Source organism: Ailuropoda melanoleuca, chromosome 3, assembly GCF_002007445.2.
Source record: "Ailuropoda melanoleuca isolate Jingjing chromosome 3, ASM200744v2, whole genome shotgun sequence".
Taxonomy (NCBI): domain Eukaryota; kingdom Metazoa; phylum Chordata; class Mammalia; order Carnivora; family Ursidae; genus Ailuropoda; species Ailuropoda melanoleuca.
The window spans coordinates 18,826,587-18,848,570 of NC_048220.1; the positions used below are offsets into that span (position 1 = coordinate 18,826,587).

Consider the following 21,984-nt stretch of genomic DNA (forward strand, 5'->3'; position numbering starts at 1 on the left):
AGATCCTGGAGAAAAGTTCCCTTTGATAACTTGTTCCATTGTTTGACCTTATGTACCTCAGGAGTCTTTTAAACCCTAAATATCACACAATGAGGTTTAAGCCTGTTTGCTTTGTAAAATCCAAGTACTTTAGACTCATTGATTCTGTCATCTTCAGCTTTACTGCCTTTCCTAAGTCTTCCTTCATATCCTTTTTTGTCCTATTTCCTACAAAAGTTATTCAAGACGTGATTTTTTTAGAGCGATTTTTGGTTTACAACAAAATTGAGCTGGAGATCGAGATTTCCCACATAAGACCCCCTGCCCACACTCATGCATGCCTCTTCCCTGTTACCAACTTCACTCGCCAGGATGGTATCGATTTACTTACTTTTTATGCAGGATGAACCTCCGTGTGTTATCATTACCCAAAGTCCGTCGTCCAGCTTAGGGGTCCTTCTTGGTGTTCTATGTTCTCTGGCTTTGGACAAAAGTTAAGTTATGTCGATCCATCATTATAGTATCCTACAGAATATTTTCTCAGCCCTAAAAACCATCTGTGGCCTGCTTCATTATTGCCTGCCCTCACCCCTGCCTCCTCCCTGCACATTGACCACACTGTGGTTTTTGTTTGCATAATTTTGCCTTTTCCAGATTGTAATAGAGCTGGCGTCCTACAGTGTGTGTCACTGGCTTTTCAGATCAGCTTCATGTGTGTAGTAATAAGCGTTGAAGTTTCCTCCATGTCTAAACAGGCCAGGATAGCTTTTTCCTTTTTCTTTTTAAGCACCAAATAACATTGTATTGTCTGGTAATGACAGTTTTTATTCATTCACCTACTGAAGGACCCGCGGCTGCTTCCAACTTCTGGCGAATATGAGTAAAGCTGCTATAAACTTCCACGTGCAGTTTTGGGGTAAACATGAATTTTCAACTCCTGACGGTGACTATAAAAAGTGCATTTGCTGGATCATACGTGAGAATATGTTTAGTTTTGTGAAAAACTAGTGAACTGTTTGCCAGAGTGCCTCTCGCCATCCCCATCCCCTACCAGCAGTGAGTGAGAGTTCCCGCGGATGCCTACGTCCGTGGCCCCCCGTGATGATGTCTGTGTTTTGGGTTTCGGGTCATTTTAACAGGTGTGTAATGGTTCCCTTCATGTCTTTAAGTCAAGTACAAATGGGTGTTTATTTTCCAGGTGACTTAGGTATGCCTGATTTTTGGTTCTCTGTGGAGACCACTTGATGTTCCCAGAGCCCTTGATTTGCCGTTTCCTGTAGGTCTGAAGTTGTTACTTACTCTTTCCTGCATTCACGCCCTCATCTGCTGTATGTTCATTGAGTACCTACTCTCTGGGAGGCAGCCTGTTCTATGCTGGAGATTCAAAGGTAAATCAGATAATCCCTGGCCTCTGCTTAAAATGCAAATTTTAAAATGCAGATCTGAAAAATGAAATAGTTGAACATGTCTGTTAAAACAATAACATGCCTGCTCCTTTCTTTCCCACCCCAATTCCTAAACCCCAACCCCTTAAAAAAACAAACAACTTTTTTAGTAACTTTTTTTGTCAAGAAAAGTAGGCATATCATACCCGAACATCTAAATGAAGTCACAGAGTGACCGAACTCCTGCAACCAGCAGATTACGAAACACAGCATTACCCGTTCCTGAGGAGCGCTCTTTGAATTTTGCTTTCCTCCCTTCGAAAGTCAATTCGGTTTGGACTTCTCACGCAATAGATGAGTTTTGTCTGTCTTTGAAGTTGATAACATTTTTTATTCACTCTAATATCAATGGACATTTGTGTGGTTTCTGCTTCGGGTTGTGATGAATAGGGTTGCTTCAGATAATCATTGTGTATCTTTTTAGTGAACAAAGTCACAGATTTCCGTGAGGTAGATTAGTATGAATGGAATTACTAGGTCTTAAGTAGTCCATTCACAGAGGTGTCGTAGAAACTGCCAGACTGATTTCCAGAGCAGTTCCATCCCTCTACAAATGACTATGGATAACACCTTGTACATGCACTTAACTGCGCCCACCCACCCTGTTTACCTTCCTCCCCAAATGATGACTATCTTTTCTTTTGATTCTATTTCTAACTTAATATTCTTACACATATCTTGAGTCAGCTTTAAGCAGTTTCCCTTGCCTCTCTACTATGTCATTTGTAAATACCAGTGACTCACATCAAATTTTTTATTTGAACGAATTTTGAGTTTTAGTTTTACGGAACCATTGCAAAGATTGTACAGTTCTCACTGCTCTTAATGTCTTACACTATCATTGTCTCCTTGTCGCAAATGAGAATGCAACATCGGTACATTTCTATTAACCAAACACCAGACTTTATTTGTATGACACTGATGTCTGTGCTTCGGTCCCTTTCCTTTTTTTTTTTTTTTTTTAAAGATTTTATTTATTTATTCGACAGAGATAGAGACTGCCAGCGAGAGAGGGAACACAAGCAGGGGGAGAGGGAGAGGAAGAAGCAGGCTCATAGCGGAGGAGCCTGATGCGGGGCTTGATCCCATAACGCCGGGATCACGCCCTGAGCCGAAGGCAGACGCTTAACCGCTGTGCCACTCAGGCGCCCCTTCGGTCCCTTTCCTGTTTGAGCTTCCAGGACAGGTTACTACCATCGATCTGACTCCTCATGTTTCCTTATTTTCCTATGGTCTGTGACCGTTGGCCCATTTTTCCTTGTTTTCAAAGACCTTGACGGTTTTGAGTGCTGTTGGGTGTTGAGGAGAATGTACCATGGTCTTCCTCAGGATTATACTGGAATTAGGAGACGTGAAGAAGAATACCGCTAGAGTGAAATGTCCACATCATGTCATTATCGGGGACACAAGACCTGCCCGTGAACTCCCTGGTGATGTTAGCCTTCTTTGTTGGTTGAGGCAGTGTTTGGCGGGTCTGCCTACAGTCAAGTTCTTTTTGTTGTTGTTCTTACTTGATTCTTTAGAAACCAGTCACTACATTGAACTGGTACACTTTTTTTTTGTTTTTAAGATTTTATTTTTATTTATTTATTTATTTATTTATTTATTTATTTATTTATTTATTTGACAGAGATAGAGAGCACAAGCAGGGGGAGCAGGGCAGAGGGAGAGGAAGAAGCAGGCTTCCCGGTAAGCAGGGAGCCCAGTGTAGGGCTTGATCCCAGGACCCCGAGATCAAGACCTGAGCCGAAGACAGTTGCTTCACTGACTGAGCCACCCAGGTGCCCCCTGGTACGTGTGGTTGACAGAGTTATAAGATGACCCCAAGGTTCCTACCCCCTCGTATATGTACTGTGTATAATCTCTTCGCCTTGAGTGAGGGCAGGACTCGTGAATATAAGGGGACAGCAATGAAGGTGATGGCACAGTCTGTCCTGTGACTGCTTTTGCTCTGTGAGACAGAAGGGAGATTTTCATGGTGGATTTGAAAAAGTAAACCCTGTCTTAGGGGAACATCAAATGGTTAAGGCCTGTGACTGGCCTCTAAGAGCTGAGATTTTGTTACAGAGCAATAGACAATAAATGCCCCCAGTTCTTAGGAAATTAATATAAATACTTAACACAGACACATTTTCTTTTTGCTATCAACACAGCCTTCTATGCCTTGTCTGTGGATTGAAGCTAAGGATAGAAAAGCAATAAGTACCGGACATTATTGTCACATATACTCAACTGCAACATTTCCGTACGTGCTAAGATTCCATTTCTTATGTTCTAAGCATACAAGTCAGGTGAATTTTACTTTCTGTTACTCTATTCAAAAATCAGAGCATGGTGTAATTCCCTTTGAATTTGGTGTAAAAAAAAAAAAAGGGAAAAATTTTATTTAAAACCCTTGATTTTTCTTAAAGAAATAGCTAAATCTGTCCAAACTTTCAGTCATTTCTATTTATGGACTTCAGTCATGACATTCTCATTGGAAGGCGGTCATTTTAGAGTGTGTTGATTCCTATTCCAATTTGGACCATTTCAATTCTAGGTCTGATGAACAGATTTCAGTTGTAAGGTGCAATCTGTGCTAAGATAAAGCAGAATCTGGGCAGTGCATTTTTCAGAAATCTCTTCATTGTTATTTGTTATCAAGCTCACTTCTGTTTTTCTTACTCTTCTTTGTTGCTGGGTATCTGCATATGGCCTGTAATCAGTGGCTGTTGGCTCAACTTTAAGAATAAAAATCAGTGATGATAAAATCTTTTTTTCCCCTGTGATAATAAAATCTTTAAAAAAACCCAAACAAACCAAAAAACCCCAAAAAACCAAAAACTGGGGCCGCTGGAGAGCATGTGCCTCTTGATCTTGGCGTTGTGAGTTCAAGCTCCACGTTAGGTGTAGAGATTATTGAAAAATAATAAAATGTTAAAAAAAAAAAAAGAAAAAACCGCGATGATAGCAAGGATCGGCATGGGTTTCTGTTCTATATGTACATGTGCTTTACTCATTAGGACTCTTCGCTGAATGAGAAGGCTGAGTGTAATGTCTGTCTGTCTTTTTTGCTCTGAGTAAGTCTTGTTGACTAACAGGTTGTGTGGTCAGAGCCAGAGAATTGCCTTGTAAATGAGGAGTTCTCCAAATGCCAGAGTGAGGACTTCTTCTGGGATATCCACACCCACAAAAGGACGATAGCTTTTTCCAGGCAGCTTTGTACAGATCTTTACAAGAAGCTTAACGAATCTTGCTTGGGATGAAAGAGGGAGGTAAGCTGTGTGTACTTGGTGGCGTATTTGCTCTATAGAAAGACACCAAACGACAACTTGTGTTTTATTTTGTTCTTTCCTGCGCTCTTTGCTGCATGCACTGAGCTTAGGCTAGTCTGGGGTTCTGCTGGGGAGTTTGACTTTCATCTCCATTTTATTTATTTTTTATTTTTTTAATTTTTAAAAAAGATTTATATTTATTTGTCAGAGAGAAAGAGAGAGAGGGCACAAGCAGGGGGAGGCGGCCGTCAGAGGGAGAAGTTGTTTCCCTGCTGAGCAAGGAGCCGGATGTGGGACTCGATCCCAGGCTCCTGGGATCATGATCTGAGCCGAAGGCAGATGCTTCACCGGCTGAGCCACCAGCTGCCCCTTTCATCCATTTTAGCTTCCTCGTGGACTTTATTTTCCTTAGCATATTGCCATGTACTTTGACAGCTGCAGGAAATCGGTAGTCTCTGAGATCCTGGTGACCAGCTACAATTGTCCACGCGTACACGTTCATTTATTTTCGTGTTCCTCAACTGTCGCGGGAAGGAGGAGGAGAGGCAAGCCTCCGTGCCAGGCACTGGCACCGGCATCAAGGGGCTCCCCTTTCTGTCCTGACTTCCGCTGCCCATCTTGGGCTGCTCGTTCGTTACGTGTCTCCACAGTTGTCATTCTGGTGACCTGCTGGTAGCCAGTGTTTTTAGGCACATGGGTTTCTTAAAAGTAGTAGTTGAGAGTGTTGGGTTTCCTGCCTGGCTCCCAGCGCTCCTCGATGCACCACTTCAGGAGAATTGCTTAATTTGTGCCTCATTCAGGACACAATCAAGATTATTACTGCCATCTACTCCATACAGTCCTCTGAATAGGACTTCATTTGCATTGCATAGCATTTCTAAAACTGTCTTCTGATTTTAAAATAACCTTCTTTGTCATAAAGACCGTAAGCAGACGGAGAAAAATGACAGTAGGCAGCGGTAAACTGAGAATATTCCAATGTTCCATCAACACATCTTGAAAATTCTTCATCATTCTCACTGGTGAGTGATTCCTGACCACCATCCAGAATGCTAGGCTGAGGGGCCAGCAAAGAGGAAAAACAGCAGTGTAACTTTTCTAAATCCTGCCCCTTGGTATAACTTAGCCTCAGTGTTGATTTCATGATGATTGCTCTTTATAATGCTCTAAGTGAGAACTTGATGAGTCACTGCATAATTAAATAACCATGAAACAACAGGACATATGCTCTGGGTACTCACAACAGGTGGGCCATGTTTTCGCTTCACTGGGTTGATAGAGGAAAGGTGACTCTTGGGGAATTTTTTTTTTCCTACTACATTTTTTTTTTGACCTATGAAATGTGTGTATATAGGGATAAAGAAAGTGCTCACATCACACACATCAACATTTTTATTAATTGCATAAACTTTTACAGGCTATTAACCAAAGAAGAGGTACAGCCTTTATTTTTTTTTATTTTTTATTTTTTTATTTTATTATATTATGTTAATCACCATACAGTACATCCCCAGATTCCGATGTAAAGTACAGCCTTTAAACTTTGCTTTATGTCTTTCCAGGATTGGGGATCACATGATCTTTTCCCTCTGAGCTCTGTCTCTGGCAGAGACACACTATTGTGGGAGGGCTTGGGTATTGTCCTTTCTAACAGTGTCAGAAGATAAGTCGAAGAGCCGAAATAGACTGATTCCTTTAATAGTTCACAGGGACACATATATGCCTATCTCTAAAACTTGAGTATTTTTCTCAACAGTTACTATTTTAGGTTTAAAAAATCTATAATGAAAAAAACTGTAATATTACTGCTTATAAAATAACCCTCTTCTTTTTCAGTGTGTTTTGTAAGGCCCAGATCGGAAGCTCTGTAGTGAGAGTTCTCCCTTTTCCTTCTACTCATGTCTCCTTTATGATTTCCATGACCACTGTCCAGTATTGGGTTCAGGTGCTGGGAACCATGGAAATGCTCCCTCTCCTGGTTTACTACTCTTTCCCTTTTCCCTATGTCTTTCCCTTCTCCACTTTGAGTTTATAAGAGGACTTATGGATAGAAACTTGTTACTAGGGACACTTGGGTGGCTCAGTCGGTTAAGTGTCTGCCTTCGGCTCAGGTCACGATCTCAGGGTCTTGGGATCAAGTACCACGTCGGGGTCCTTGCTCAGCCGGGGAGCCTGCTTCTCCCTCTCCCCCTGTTTGTGCTCTCTCTCTGTCAAATAAATAAAATCTCTTTAAAAAAAAAAAAAAGAAACTTGTTACTGACTTCTGAAAACATTTTATTACCCCTGTTCTTTACATTGTCTGGCTCCCCCACCTGCAAAAGATTGTGTTTAACTAATTTCTAAAATAACTTGTCTTCCTGGTAAGTTACATTTATCAAAACCATTTAATTTCTTCATTGATTAATTCATCAAAACTACTTTTAGAAGGAATGGTTTTCCTTTAAGAACTTGGTTTCTCATTACCTCTTAAAGGCAAGGAAACTGGGATTGTCATTTAAATGTTTTCTTGACTTTGGGTAAAGCAAATTCCAACATTTTTTTATTTTTTAGAGAGACAGTGAGTGCAAAGGGGGGAGAGACAGAGGGAGAGACTGCCAAGCTGACACGGCAGGCACAGAGCCAGAGAGGAGCCCCTCTCAGGGCTCTATCTCACGACCCTGAGATCATGACCCCAACCGAAATCGAGAGCCGGATGCTCAACTGACCGAGCCACCCAGGTGTCCCCACAAATTTGAGTTTGAGAGAATATATGCTCTCATATACCTGAGCAATTCAACCCAATGCCTGGGATTTGTTGATAGAGAGTAAAAGCATATATAATTTAATTTCTAATACTTATATTTTAAAGTTACCTTCATTTAAATTGTGATTGCACATTAACACTTGTCTATATACATTTTGTAGTCTCTCTTTACGTGTCTTTTAAAACTAGAATGAGTTACGAGCACACATTTTGGATGAGTACCTTCAGAATACGACCAGTGATTAATACGTGTTTGGAACGATCTATGCAGACTAACTTCTTAGATGGAGAGAGTCAGGCATGTTTCACGTAGTTTTAGAACATTCAAGTGCTGTATTTTGTTGAGTGTCTTATGATTCCTAGGCAAGGTGCTGAAACTATTTTTTTTCTTTTTACCATAAAACAATTGGTTTTTTTTTTTTTTTCTCTGCAGAAGATAAGAATTAGCCTTTTAAAAAAGCAACGTGGGACCATTTGGTGCCTGGGGAGCTCCCCAGCCCAGGGTCCCATCACCCACCATTTTTTATGCAGTGAACACTTACTGTCTCCTGCGTGAAAAGGACTATATTGACTGCAAGAGTTAGAAAATTAAATATTATCCCCGAACTAAAGCTGATTACAATTTATTGGAAGAAACAGGAAGACCTAAGTATGAGGTAAAAGAAAGACTCTCTGGAGGTACAAACTTCCATGGAAACAGCAAGAGAGCGCTCCTGGTTCCATTCGGAGTGATGGCCAAAGCTCCAAGAAGCCTGTGTTTGAAACTCCATTTGTGTGCCTCTTTTAGCAGACATCTCCTGCTTGGAGAGGTGAGAAGGTGTCTGATCCTACCCCACCAGCTTCTAGTCTTGTTTGCAACCTCGGTTGTATGCCCTGTCTGATTAGTTTTAAGGAACTAGTTTTGTGCCTATGGAATTCCTTGCTTAATTGGACACAGGATGGGGAAGATAAAATAGGTCACTTGTTGTACTCGGTGGGCAATACAATGGATGCCTTGCCAGTCGCTCAAGGGTTTTTCCTGTTTTTAAAGGAATTCTTGAAATAAACATGAGGGTAATTAAAATTCATGATCTTGGCAGAAGCATTTAGAGGTTTAACTTGAGTTGACAAGTTAACCTCACACCTATTTACAGTGAAGTTAAAAGTGACAGAAGAATGAGGAACATGGGTGTGTTTCTGTGACCATGATGTCGAGAATAACGCCATTTTGTCCATCACTCTGAAAGGCACAGCCCGAGTTGGCTGGCTACACAAAGCCTCCCGCTCTGTTACACTTCAGTGCCTTCTATTTGCCTGATCACCCATTCACCCCCTTCATTGTGGCGTTTAATTGGCATTATTGACAGGTGTAAAAGTAGGCAAAACTAAAACCAAGTAAACAAGCATAAACACCTCAAGTGGGGTGGGCTCTTGTGAGGGGGAGTACGGCAAAGTGGGAAGAGGCCACGTCGTCAGCTGGTTATTTGTAGACATGTCAGGCTTTGAGCTTTTTTGTGTTCTTGGTGTCCTATCCAATTCAATCATGATTTCTTTTGTTCTCTCAAAGGTTTCCATTATTACATTTCAGAAGCTTTTAATAATATTAGAAAGGAAATTCAGTCCTTTTATGTTTAGCTAAAACTGTTTTTTAAAAAAATTTTAGTGACTGGTGCTGCCTTAAAACCATCTGACCACTGACCCCTCTGGGCTGTGGAGAGCAGGAAATGCTCCTGTCTGATTTGTTGAACTTGTGCAGGGAAAGGAGTGGCTTTGGATCGGGTGCCCTCTGGATCAAAAGTTATTAGAGTAGGAACATTCCAGGAACTGTCACTGTTCTGGGTACAACAGCTACTTCTCAGAAGGACTGGGTTCTTTTCTGGTAACTGAAGCCAACTTTCAACAGGCAAATGACTATTGCCAGAGGACATTGACCTGCTCTTGGCTGTTTTGGATCAGTGACCCAATACTAACCCTGAAGCAGGGACATATGCTGAGCTGATTCAAAGTCTACTGAGTTTTGCAATTAAGCAGTACTAAAAATTAAAAATAACAAAAAATTACTAAAAATTATAGTTAGTAAAGTTTAAGGTAGTACACTATAGCTACTGACCATTTTTAAATTTCAGCATTAACTAATTGGTTATCAGACAAATCATAATAATGTATCTGGGGGATTTATACACATGAACTGTATGATTAGAAATAATAATCACAAGATATTCTTCGGAAAAAGGTTAACATTTTACTTTTAACCTTTAAGTGGATAATGTCTTAGGATTCTCTGGTTTCCTGTGTAGAGAAATAAATGATAATAGAATTCTAGCTTTACCTGAAAATTCTGTTCTACTGAAAAAAGATACACAGAAGAGTATGTTACATGTTTCCTGTAACTTTTTAATTGAATTGCTCTTAAAATTATGTCACATGGTAAATAAGGTATGAAGAATTGAACTTTAACTGAAATTCCAGAAGAGATGGCAATTCAAAGGAATGTCTGCTTACTCTGTAATAAACCTTGGGTCAGAGGGTACGTATGGATATTTCATTATTAGCATAAGATCTGTATTGCACTATAAAATGTTTTATTAAACAAATATATTGGAAAAAATACCTACAGTTCATTTGCTAAGAGGATTTTACACATGCAAAATCCTGTCACTCTTGATCATTCTTATTCTGGCTTACTTTTCCTTTATTCTTTTCCCCAAATCCCTTATTAACTACTAACATGTTACTTGACTAATCTATCATATTTATTAATCATTGTTTTCTCTCCATAGTACAATATAAGCTACATGCAGGAAGAGATCTTTTTCAATCTTTTTTGTTTACAAGCACTAACTATGCCAAGAACATTGTAGGTATTCAATAATAGATATCTTTTGAATGAATAAATTAAGAAGATCAATGAAATTTTTTCTCAAATAAAAAGCATCATTTTTATCTGTGATAAAATTTTTATTTTAAGTTTTCTTAGGAATAGATATTTAAAGTACACTATGCGAACTTTAGTTACTAAAATACTTATTTCAAATCATACTTTACTGTGCTAATACTAATATTGTCTAAATATTCTGTACTTTTTTGATGAGATAATCTTGCCTTCTTTATATTTCATGCTAACCTTTTAAGGAAAATGGATTTAAGACATAGAATTGACAAATTATGAATTTGTCATTGTTTTCAAATCAGCAATTGCTGTTTTTATTGATCACAATCAACGTCTTTGTTTCTTGCTTTAAGGCCCCAGAGTATTTCTCTCGAAGACACCAATTATATTTCTCTGGAAGTAAAAGGTTATATTTGACAGAATAAAAAGAAATTTCATTACCTGTAAAGTATACTGCTCTAGAGAAAAATGAGAAATTTTTTATTAGTTAAAAATTGAACTGAAACTCTCTAGCCAATAGGTATATTTTAAATCTAAAATTCTTAACACAAACTGTTTTAATAAGGGCTGCCTGGAATGGTGCTCTTAGAAATGCAATGAAGGTAGAGAATGTAATGTTCAACTAAAATATGTGTAATGAAACTCTATCAGTTTTTAATGTATTTTGTTAAGTTTTCTACTTCTAGAGAAAGTGAAATCCTCTCAAAATTAACCATTCGTGGAGAGAAGTAGAGTTTTCCTGGTTAGTTTTGATAATTTTCGTTTTTCAACTCTTATTCCCTGTCTGTTCACTCATTACGACTGTATTTTCCTCTATTTCTTTGAATATCCTTTTCTCTAGTTGTTTGAGCATATTTATACTTCCCGTGTTCAATATCGTCCACTAAATTTACCATCTTGGCCAATTTAGATTAGGTGTCTAATAACAATTCTTTAAACCATGTTTAACAATACTTTATAGCATTTTTTTATGTGTAAAGCACATTACTAAGAAAACATTTTGTGGAAACATGAGGTGTTTGTTTGTTTTTTTTCTGTGAGCATGCAGTTAATTATTAATTGAACACTTAGGACTTGTGTAGATTTGATTTAATGCTTTCTTAGAATATCTGGAAGGGGGCACCTGGGTGGCTCAGTCATTAAGCGCCTGCCTTTGGCTCAGGGCGTGATTCCAGCGTTCTGGGATCGAGCCCCACATCAGGCTCCTCCACTAGGAGCCTGCTTCTTCCTCTCCCACTCCCCCTGCTTGTGTTCCCTCTCTCGCTGACTCTCTCTCTCTGTCAAATAAATAAAATATTTAAAAAAAGAAAAAGAATCTCTGGAAGGCTCAGGGTGTTTTTCAAGCCCCTCTTAGGAAGTAAATCTTCAAAATATTCCTTGTAGATCTTTCAGGGCTTGGTTTTAATTTGTTTTAGGTTACATTTAAAGTAGGCCTTACCTCAGGGCTTGGTCCTTCTTTCCAGAGTTGGCTTTTGGTCTGTGCTGAGAGCACATGATATTAAAGGGGTGTTATAGAGGTGTTAATAAGATCTCTCTGCTGCTATTTTCTTGGCAACATAAAAAGAATAAGGCAAAATGATGTAAATGCTTACCTAAATATTTGCAAGTCCTTCTCTTAGGTACTAAGTAGTTGTAGGTAAACATACCTTAGTGATACCTTCTGGATCAAGAGTCTATATGGGATGAATATATTTTAGCTTATTTAGGCCTTTATCAATCTCCTGGGAAAAAAGCTCCTTTTATTTCTGGGATGTCTTTGAAATTGGGCTGTGAAATTTCCTTTATATAAATGTTTCTGCGGGTTTTTTTGTTCTGTTAGGTTTAGGTGAAGGATATTTTGTCATGTTTGTTTACAGCTGAAATTCCGGGGATTTCAAATGAACATCCTTGTGTCCGACCTTCTTAAAGACCTGAGAAACGGTTGAAACATGACGTTCCACATCGTTCTACCACGCATTATCTAAACAAACCTTAATGAGCTAACGTCCAGTTTCACCTGAATTTTCTTTCTCACAGTTTCATTTGGGAAGACTAAGTCCTCCAGGATCACATGTGTGCAGTCAGAGTGTGGTTTCTGGAATGCCTTTATTTTTTCTTACATAGCTTTTTCAAGTCGGCTTAGACAGAATTCTCTTCTGAGCATCAGAGACAATGTACTCCCCACTCAACTTTTTTCTAAGTCATGTACTTACCAGACTTTGTGTTTTTTCCCTAGAAATATTTCAGTTCAGGAATAGAAAGGAAGAAAAAAGATTATAATACCTTGAATCACCATCAACTTCATTTTCCTTGGTTGGTATTATATTCAGCTCCCATCGCTGCACCATAACATGGGAATTAGTCTCTAGCCCAAGGAGAGCCCGCGAGACGGTGGACTGGAAGTTGCCTGGCTCTTCACCATTAGGCTTCACGATCTTTATGCCCTACCCAAATTATGTCCTCCTTGCTGAGCCCTGGCTTAGGAAGAGAAAACTTTGTTTTTATAATTCCCTCGGCAGTGTATTAGATCTATCAGATATTGTTAAACAAGACCACCAATGAGCCTCTATTTCCATTCGTAATCTCCTTCGTCAACCCTGCCCCTTTACTGTCACTCAAATGTATCCCATCCTCTCCACCTCCACTGACACAGTCACTGTCCAGGCTTTGATAATAACTAGCTTGGTTTATTGTCACTGATTTCCTAGTATCCAGTCTAGAAATCCAGTAATTCCTTATCCACATAGCTCTATAAAGTATACAGCATTTTAAAAATACAAGCCACTTGGAGTGTGAAATCCTCCTCTGCAGACAAAGGAAACTATTTATAGATGAAATAAATGAGATGGGGAGGGAGAGAAAAGATCCTTGAAAGAGAACAGAAAAGCATAACATTCAGAACTATAGGGTTCTTCACTCCTTGAACGATCATTTCTTAAGGTTGCAGACTTCTATTTATAAGCCCTGTTCTTTGACTCGGTGAATTTTTGCATGTTCTCTGTCCCACTGAAAACCAGCTTGCGGGGCGCCTGGGTGGCACAGCGGTTAAGCGTCTGCCTTCAGCTCAGGGCGTGATCCCGGCGTTCTGGGATCGAGCCCCACATCAGGCTCCTCTGCTATGAGCCTGCTTCTTCCTCTCCCACTCCCCCTGCTTCTGTTCCCTCTCTCGCTGGCTGTCTCTGTCTCTGTCAAATAAATAAAAAAAAAAAAAGAAAACCAGCTTGCTCCCATATAATTTACTCCGTATCTTTCCCATCGATGTACATGTAAGTGCCCATGTTGACTGCCACGTCCAGTTTAACAACTTCCTAGACAGTTTACCTGGCTTTGATTTTTCTCTTCCTTCTGAGATCCTACCTGTTGGATTGCCTTCTCTTCCTTAACTGCCCTCAAGGGACGGTCTGAGTATGTTCAACCTTCAGCCTCAGTTTCCAGAATTAGGTTTCCTTTAAGTTAAAAACAAAAACAACCCACAACATTGCTCTTGAACATAGTTTGGCATGAAAAAAAAAAAAGATATCCAAGTAGGCTATGAGATAACCTTTTTTCCCCTTTCAACTTTTGAACACATATGTATTGTGTGTGAATAGATGCTATTTTTTGGTGTCACACACACAACAGCAAATGATTTAAACTAGGTTTCTATTTCTGGGGTGCTTAGAGTAGTCTGGGGGACACATACTACTGCAATACTGAGAGATGTTCTAGGATAAGGATATAGAAAGGGTCATTACAGTATCTAGTTGAAACATCTATCTCAATCTACCAGGTAAAGTTCTTTAGGGGAATGATTGTTTTTTAAAGATTTTTATTTATTTGACAGAGAGAGACAGCCAGTGAGAGAGGGAACACAAGCAGGGGGAGTGGGAGAGGAAGGCAGGCTCCCAGCGGAGAAGCCCAATATGGGGCTCGATCCCAGGACCCTGGGATCACGCCCTGGGCCGAAGGCAGACGCTTAACGACTAAGCCACCCAGGCGCCGCTGGGGGAATAATTTTTAAAAGATTAAAAAGGTCAGCAAGCAAGGGGTTTGGATGGTACAGAAAAGATGGCGGGGACCTCATCGCATCCTCATTGGGTGGATGGGGCTTGTCAGGAGCGACGGCAGGAAAGGCACATGGGGGCTCCCTCATGAGGACCCTTGCTGGCCTTGTGAAGAACTTTGGACTGGATCCTGATGCAGTGGCTTTTATTTTATTTTATTTTATTTAATAAAATTTTTTATTATGTTAGTCACCATACAGTACATCCCTAGTTTTTGATGTAAAGTTCCATGATTCATTACTTGCATATAACACCCAGTGCACCATGCAATACATGCCCTCCTTACTACCCATCACTGTCCTATCCCATTTCCCCGCCCAACCCCGAAGCCCGCAGTTTGTTTCCCAGAGTCCATAGTTCATTCCCCCTTCTCATGGTTCATTCCCCCTTCTGTTTACCCTCCCTTTCTTCTTCCCTTTCTTCTCCTACTGATCTTCCTACTTCTTATGTTCCATAAATGAGTGAAACCATATGATAATTATCTTTCTCCGCTTGACTTATTTCGCTTAGCATTATCTCCTCCAGTCCCGTCCATGTTGATGCAGTGGCTTTTAAACTGTAATGTGCATTCAGACCCCCTGGGAATGTTACTCGAATGTGGGGTCTTACTCCCTGGCTTTAGAGTGGAGCTCGCTCTCCTGCTTTTCTAATCAGCTCCTGAGTGCTGCGGATGCTGCGGTGTCAAGGCCCACACCTTAAACAGCAGTCTCCCGAGGGAAGTAGTAAGGGTTTGAGGAATCTCAAGCAGAGCATAAAATATGATCAGTATTTGTTTGTGTTCTGAAAAGAGAACTGTGACTTCAGAAGAGAGAATACCGGGACGGGAGCAAGATGACTCACAGGAAGTTTTTTTTTTAGCAGGGTGTATTAGTAATCCTGGTCAGATGGCATGGGGATTTGGGCTGCTGGATGGCAGTGGAGATGGAGAGAACTCTGCAGACTCCAAGATGCTTAAGAGGTAAAAATGAGAATGTTGGAAATAGGTTGGATTTTGAAAGTGAGAGAGAACAGAAAAAAAGGATGACTAGCTTTCTGCTTTGGTCAAATTTATTGCTATTCAATGTGACCTAAGGGCTCTGCAGAAAGAATTTAAAACAGGCAAGCAATATGAAAAGACACTATTTTTTATTATGAAACTAGAAATAACTGCTTATCATTTGTGAATTTAGAGACCTAATATATTTGGCAGGAATATGGAATCCAAGATCAAGAGTTTTTCTCTTTCTTGTGTGGTTCAAATGGAGACTTTTTTTTTTCCCTTGAATTTTAATACTTGGGACCAGTCGATAAAATGAACTCCCCTGAGTTTGGTATGATGGGCCCAAGAAACTGTTACTAATGCAGTTACAGCTGGGAAGCTCTTAAATTTCTCCTGGTTCTTATCTTTCTGCACTCACATTGTTCAGTTAGACTCTGAAAGTGGGTAAATTAAAGGATTATGATAAAAAAAATCCTCAAGACACTTTAAATATTGCTTTGCTAAATCCACTGATGTTGACAGTTTTTCTTTTTTCTTTATTTAGTCAGGTTAATTTTTTTTTAACCATTCCTTAGGATGGTGAGATAACTAATTGGAATGGCGACAATGCTGACTAAATAAAACAAATTTTTCCCGGTATTTTCATTTGTGAAAATTCACTTACTACATTGGTTTGTCTTCCATAGGTAAATGTTATGGCTATCGAAAAATTTTTACTTTGGCAACATGATGTCCACAATGGAAGGTTCTTTCAGAAATTTAATTATCCGATTCTGCTATAGCCCCCATATTTCTTTTAATAAGAACTGAATTTTGGGAGGATTCTTAGACTTGATCAGACTGGCTAAGTCAACTGTGGGTGGAAACAGTATGAATTGTTTGCTTAAGTCTGAGCTTTGCAACTTTTTTCATCTTAAGAATCATTTGGGGTGCTTCCTTGAAAGAACAGTTTTTTTCTGATTCCTTTTAAGAAATGACAAAATTAGAATGTTCAGAAGAGAAACCTACTTTAACTTTGGGTTCCACAAAGAAACAGAAACAATGGGATATGTATATATGTGTACATATGTGTGTGGGTGTCAATATGTGGAAGTTTATGAATAGAAATTAGCTCCGCTTGGTTATGCAAGCTAAGAAGTCTCACGTCTGCCATCTGCAAGCCAGAGAGCCAGGAAAGCTGGTCGTGTAATTCATTCCTGGTCTGAAGGCCTGAGAAGCAGAGATGCTAATGATATGAGTCTGGTCTAGACTAAAAGAGATGAGATGGGATGTCTCTGCTCAGCTAATGATGCAGGAAAAAAAGAGGCGAATCCCTCCTTCCTCTGCCTTTTATTCTATTTAGGCCCTCATCAGATTGTATCCTCTCTGTTTTCAGGAAGCACCTCAGTTGGTCTTGGTTCTTTAACTGGTGAGGTGACCCAGCTTTTCATGTCTTAGGTATTTGGGTAGTTAGAACTCCTGCTTTGATGGGGTTAGTGTAGTTCCCTATCGACCTTAATCACAAGACATGGTGCCATCAAGGGATGCCCTAAGGAATTGCCTGTGTTCCAGGCACACTCTGCCTCGCCTCCACTACAGAGCAGTAGCCCAGTTTTTTCCTTGGTAGTAGATCAATTACCCCAGTTAACAGTGAAACTCCCTTCTTGGCCTGTTGATTCCGACACCTGAAGAGCCCAAGGTGGCCAGCCAGTGGCAGGCTTAACTTCCAGTTAAATGGATTCATTGTTATGTCTCCCGGTGGATTTTCTTCCTGGGAAAATAACACTGCTAGACCAGCAGAGCGTGTCATCTCAAGAACACAGAGCAAAGATTTTGCTAGTGGGTGTCAGGAGTCCTACTGAGTGGTCCCACTGCTACTTCTGCTACTTGATTTGTGGACCTGTTTATCCTGGCTTTTGGAAAGATAGCACCATATATTGATTCAGAGCATATACAGCCTGTTGGAGAACCTTCTTACAGACCTGCAAGGAATTGCTACTGAAATAGCACTGTCCCCGAGTCTTCGAAAGGCCATTACTCTCTTCTCTCTGGCCAGCTGCTTTCGGGTGGTGAGGACCATGGCAAGACCAGCGAACTCTGTGGGCATGGGCCCATCACTGCACTTCTTTTGCTATAAAAAGAGTTCCTTGATCTAAAGCATTGCTGTGTGGAATACTCTGATAATGGATAAGGCGTTCTGTAAATCTGTGGCAGGTAGTTTTGCCAGAAGCATTGAATGGAGGGTAGGCAAGTCCATATCCAGAGTGAGGGTCTATTCTAGTAAGGACAAGACATACCCCTTTCATGATGAAAGTGGTCCAGTGTAGTCAACCTGCTAATGGCTGACCAGGTAAGGGCATGGTCCTCTGTGGGTGGCCTGGATTTGGTCTCTGCTGCTGGCAGATAGGGCACTCAGTGCTGGTCATAGCCAGATTGGCCTTAGTGAGTAGAAGTCCATATGCACAATCCTGTTCATACCCACACTACTGCCATCATGGCCGCTTCATTCATGAGCCCATTCGGTGTTGATGGGTGTGACTGGGGAAAGAGGCTGACTGGTATCTACAGAACAGGTCACTGGGTCATCCTAGCTGCTTGATTATTGAAATCCTTTGCTGCACACGGCACTCTTTGGTGAGAGTTTACATGGGACAAAAATACCTTTTTTCTTCTCCCAAAGAGGTCTAGGCCCGTATTTCATCCCCAAATTTTCTTGTCTTGAGTTTTCTAATTAAATTTCTTCCAAATCCCTGACCATTCAGCCAGCTACTGCCACATCCCATGAATTTGTATGTAATTGCCTATGTGTCCATTTCTCCTTCTAAGCAAAGTTAGAAACCGTGTGCCCTGCCCATGGAGAGGATTCCCTTCGCCAATTTCCATCAGGGCTATCCCACAGAGAGCTGTGGTGTTACAGCTGTCAACTTGAAGGTAGGACCTGCATTTCATGTAGAACCATTTTAAAGATTTTTAAAATTTATTTATTTGAGATAGCATGAGATGAGGGCAGAGGGAGAGGGAGAAGCAGGCTCCCCACTGAGCTAGGAGCCCAATGTGGGGCTCAATCCTGGGACCTGATGATCATGACCTGAGCAGAAGGCAGATGCTTAACTGAGCCACCCAGGCGTCCCTGTGCAGAACCATTTTAAACTGAACTCTAGTCTTGTATCAGTGATAGTAAGGAAATACATATGAGGCCCTAGATACAGGCTTGGAGAGAGAAGACGGTGTAGCAGGAGTACTGATCAGGGGGTTTTGAGCCACTTCTTATAACTTACTTGTAACTTCAGAATCTGCTCAGGGCAGTCATGTGTATTCGATTTCCATTTGATTCTGGAGTCTTTGCTGTGCACACCCAACTTTATGGCGTGGTGATCAGACATCACCATTCTAACCTAGTTGCTATTTCTTTCTCTCTAGGTGTAATCAATATATTGTCATCAATAAAATAGACCAACGTGCTACCTTAAAGAATGTAAAAGGGGTCACTATCTCTGAAGTCAATTACGGAGAGTTGTGATATACAACTGAGGTAGGACCAGGATTAACTAGCTATTCTCATAGATTTACATCAGTGAAGGTGTGTTACTAGCCTTTCCACTTGAAAAAAAAATTCTGATGGGCATTGTGGACAGAGCTGGAGGAAAAGCTGTTTCTCAGATGAACGGCTGAATATTTGGTACCAGGGGATGTGTTAATTTGCTCAAGTAATGAAATGACATCTGGTACAGCAACTGCAGTTGGAGTCACCACCAAGTTACTCTTAGAATAATCCCCTGTCATTCTCTAAGAACCGTTCGTCTTCTGCCAGGGCACATAAGAAAGCTGAGTCAGCATTTGGTGTGGGAATCTTTCTTTCAAGTCCCTACAATCCTTCCAGGAATGTCCTATTTCTTTTGCCTTATTTTCCTATGTAGAGGCAGTTCTAATGGCTTTCACTCGGGTCTTCCTACCATAAGAGCTCTCACTCCATAGGTCAGGCATTTTTGGGGTCTGGGGTTTCTCCCAGTTGCTAGGTCAGTCTATTGTAATTATATTTTCTAAAACTGGGGGAATACTCACAGGATTGATTCAGGACCACTGGCCACCTGAGAGATGGACCAAAGGGAAAACTCCATTGATCACCTGACCTCCTAAGTCCTTTGGTGGGCTGCAGTAACGTTTTCAGTCTCAGAATTAGTGCCATTTCAGAGCCAGTGTCTAGCAGTTACTGAAAGTTCTGATCATTTCTTTTCCCCCAGTGTACAGTTAGTCTGGTAAAAGGCCATAGGTCCCTTTAATGAAGGCTGGATGAAATATTAACACAGTATCAATTTTTGGTAGTATAGTGGGGTCCTTGCTGTAGTGAACTTGGCCTCTCCTCATCAACGGGTTTAGGTTTATAACCTGCTTTACCCCTGGAAACGAGGAGCCTTAATTCTCTGCGATTCAGTTTAGACTTTTGTTCATTTAACCTATGTCTTCTTTGGTTATACAGATTTAGTAAGAATTTAATAGGTTTCTGGTCTATTTTACTTGTAAGAACACTTCAAAGTAGCTGGCCAGTATCCTAGGTTTACAAAGTCAGACTATTGTGATTCCTGTTAGAACAGCTCTCAAATCCGTGACCGTAACCATTCCACCTTGTCCTGGGTGGTTGAGACCCGCCATTTGGCCCTTGCCTTCCCATGATCACGTGACTCCCACTGCGGTTAGATTTCCCATGTCAGTGACCGCACTTCGTACCGCGCCATGTGGTCTGCAGAGAGGAGCAATTGTAGAACTCTTCAAGGATGCTGAGACTCCCCTCCCAAGGTGATTTCTCGCTGTACTGGTGGAAGGTGTGTCTCCTGAACCCTCTCACCAAGTAGGCGAAATTAATCCAATTCAAAGTTCTTAAGAAAAGAAATGTTGGGACGCTTAATCTTGGAGGATTCATTGAGCTACTTTACAAAGCAGAGCCGAAGAGGCTATGATACCACGATAGGAAGTACAGTTTCAAAATGTAGTAGATAAATGGAGTTGCGATAATAAATGGTATTGGTTATCCTTTTATTTCTGGGCCTTTTTAAAATCTGCCGTTATGTGCATTATTGGAAAACTTACCAGCAGGTGGTAGCGCTGTTTAACAAATACGTCTCTGATCACAAAACGAGCAATTGTGAATGAATTGCTGGCTTTAGTGCAGCAATATTTAAACATGTCAGAATATTGAATTGTGATTCAGAAAACCTGACTCTGGGTCTCAGATATGTTATTTATTGGCCTCATCATTTTGCAAAAATAATTGAATCTCTTATCTTTAAAAAACATAAGTAAAACAGAGGTAGTAACACCTGTCCTGGCTTGTGACGTTTGAAGGGTAAAAACAGAAAATGACGGTGACATCATTGTGGGAAGGATAAAATGCTATGTGATTGCAAATATTTCTCCTTACTTAAAAATGTTTCTTGTTCCACAGCCATTTATGTAAGGATGTTTCCTTACTAACGACAGTGGTGGTCATCTTGTTGGCTCTTAAAAGGATGGTACTCATAAATGTTAAATGATTTTCCTATTGGTTATATGTTCAACTATTTTTTGGCCATTTTTAAATTCCATTTCATTTCCATGAGGTCTGAGTTGCCAAAGCCACATATTTTTTGGGTTTAAGACTAGTTCTAGCCCCTGAAGCCTTTTTCAGGCACAACCATTGCTTACCTAACATTTACACATTAATGAAATGAAGCCCTAAAGTCCAAGAGAACCCAAAGAACTTGAACGTATTTTTCAAAGGAAATGGCGTCTACAAATGCAGTCCTATTTAAAGTAATAGCTACCCAGCAAGCCAGCAGTTTACTTTTACTGAGTATTTACTGTGTGCTGAGAAGTGTACTAACCACCGATTGTTTTAAGAGATACAGAACTCAGAGACTCCTAAAAATTCAGAACTTTGATCCTTTTTAAAAAAAAAAAGATTTTCTTTACTTAAGACAGAGAGCGAGCAATCCAGCAAGCACAGTGGGGGGAAGGGGCAGAGGCAGAGGGAGAAGCAGGCCCACTGAACAGGGAGCCTGACATGGGGCTCCATCCTGGGACCCTGAGATCATGACCTGAGCTGAAGGCAGATGTTTCACCTACTGAGCCACCCAGGCACCCCTGACAACCCCCCCCCTTTTTTTTTGGTGAGAGATATTTATTGATCACATTCAGTAGACCAGACACCTTGCTAGATGCTGGGGTTATTGTCGGTACAAAACTCCATAATTCTCAAAGTGGCGTCTTCCGCAGGTGCGTTCTAGACTACCGGTAAACAAGAGTAAGCAGATAAATAAAGTACATAAGCCGGAGACCAGAGTCAGGAAAAGGAATGCACAGCCAAGTATTTAGATTAAAGTCAACTTGGACAAGATTGAAGAAGAGAGATTTTAGGTGGACAAAATGAGCCCTACAAAATCAGGTATTTGATTTGGTGGCAGTAGCGTCTAGTTATGGCTACAGGTTTTGGAGTCAGAATGACCTAGAATGGAGCAATCATTCTACCATTTACATAGCGAGTGACCTTTGGCAAGTTATTTGGTTTTGTTGCTTATATTGGTTTCATCATGTGTAAAAAAAGAGATGATAAGAGTATCTGCTGTATAGGTTTATTGTGAGAATCACATGTGAAAATTAGTGAACATTAACCTCCAAATGGGGAAACCAAACCAAGTTTCTTGAGGTATATAAAATACTTAACACTTTATATGAGGCACT

At 40.5% G+C, this 21,984-nt stretch overlaps 1 protein-coding gene across 2 annotated transcripts in view; it reads left to right on the top strand.

Annotated features, from left to right (window-relative positions):
- The window catches only part of ADAMTS19 (ADAM metallopeptidase with thrombospondin type 1 motif 19), a 478,977-nt gene that overhangs the window by 21,424 nt on the left and 435,569 nt on the right, over window positions 1-21,984 (top strand). Inside the window, exon 1 of one of the 2 annotated variants that reach the window (XM_034655958.1) lies at window positions 15,204-15,270. The exons of the other annotated variant lie outside the window; for it this stretch is intronic. The gene's annotated coding sequence lies outside the window, so the exon portion shown is untranslated. Of the gene's footprint in view, window positions 1-15,203; window positions 15,271-21,984 lie in introns of those variants that run through there. 2 annotated transcript variants of the gene reach the window in all.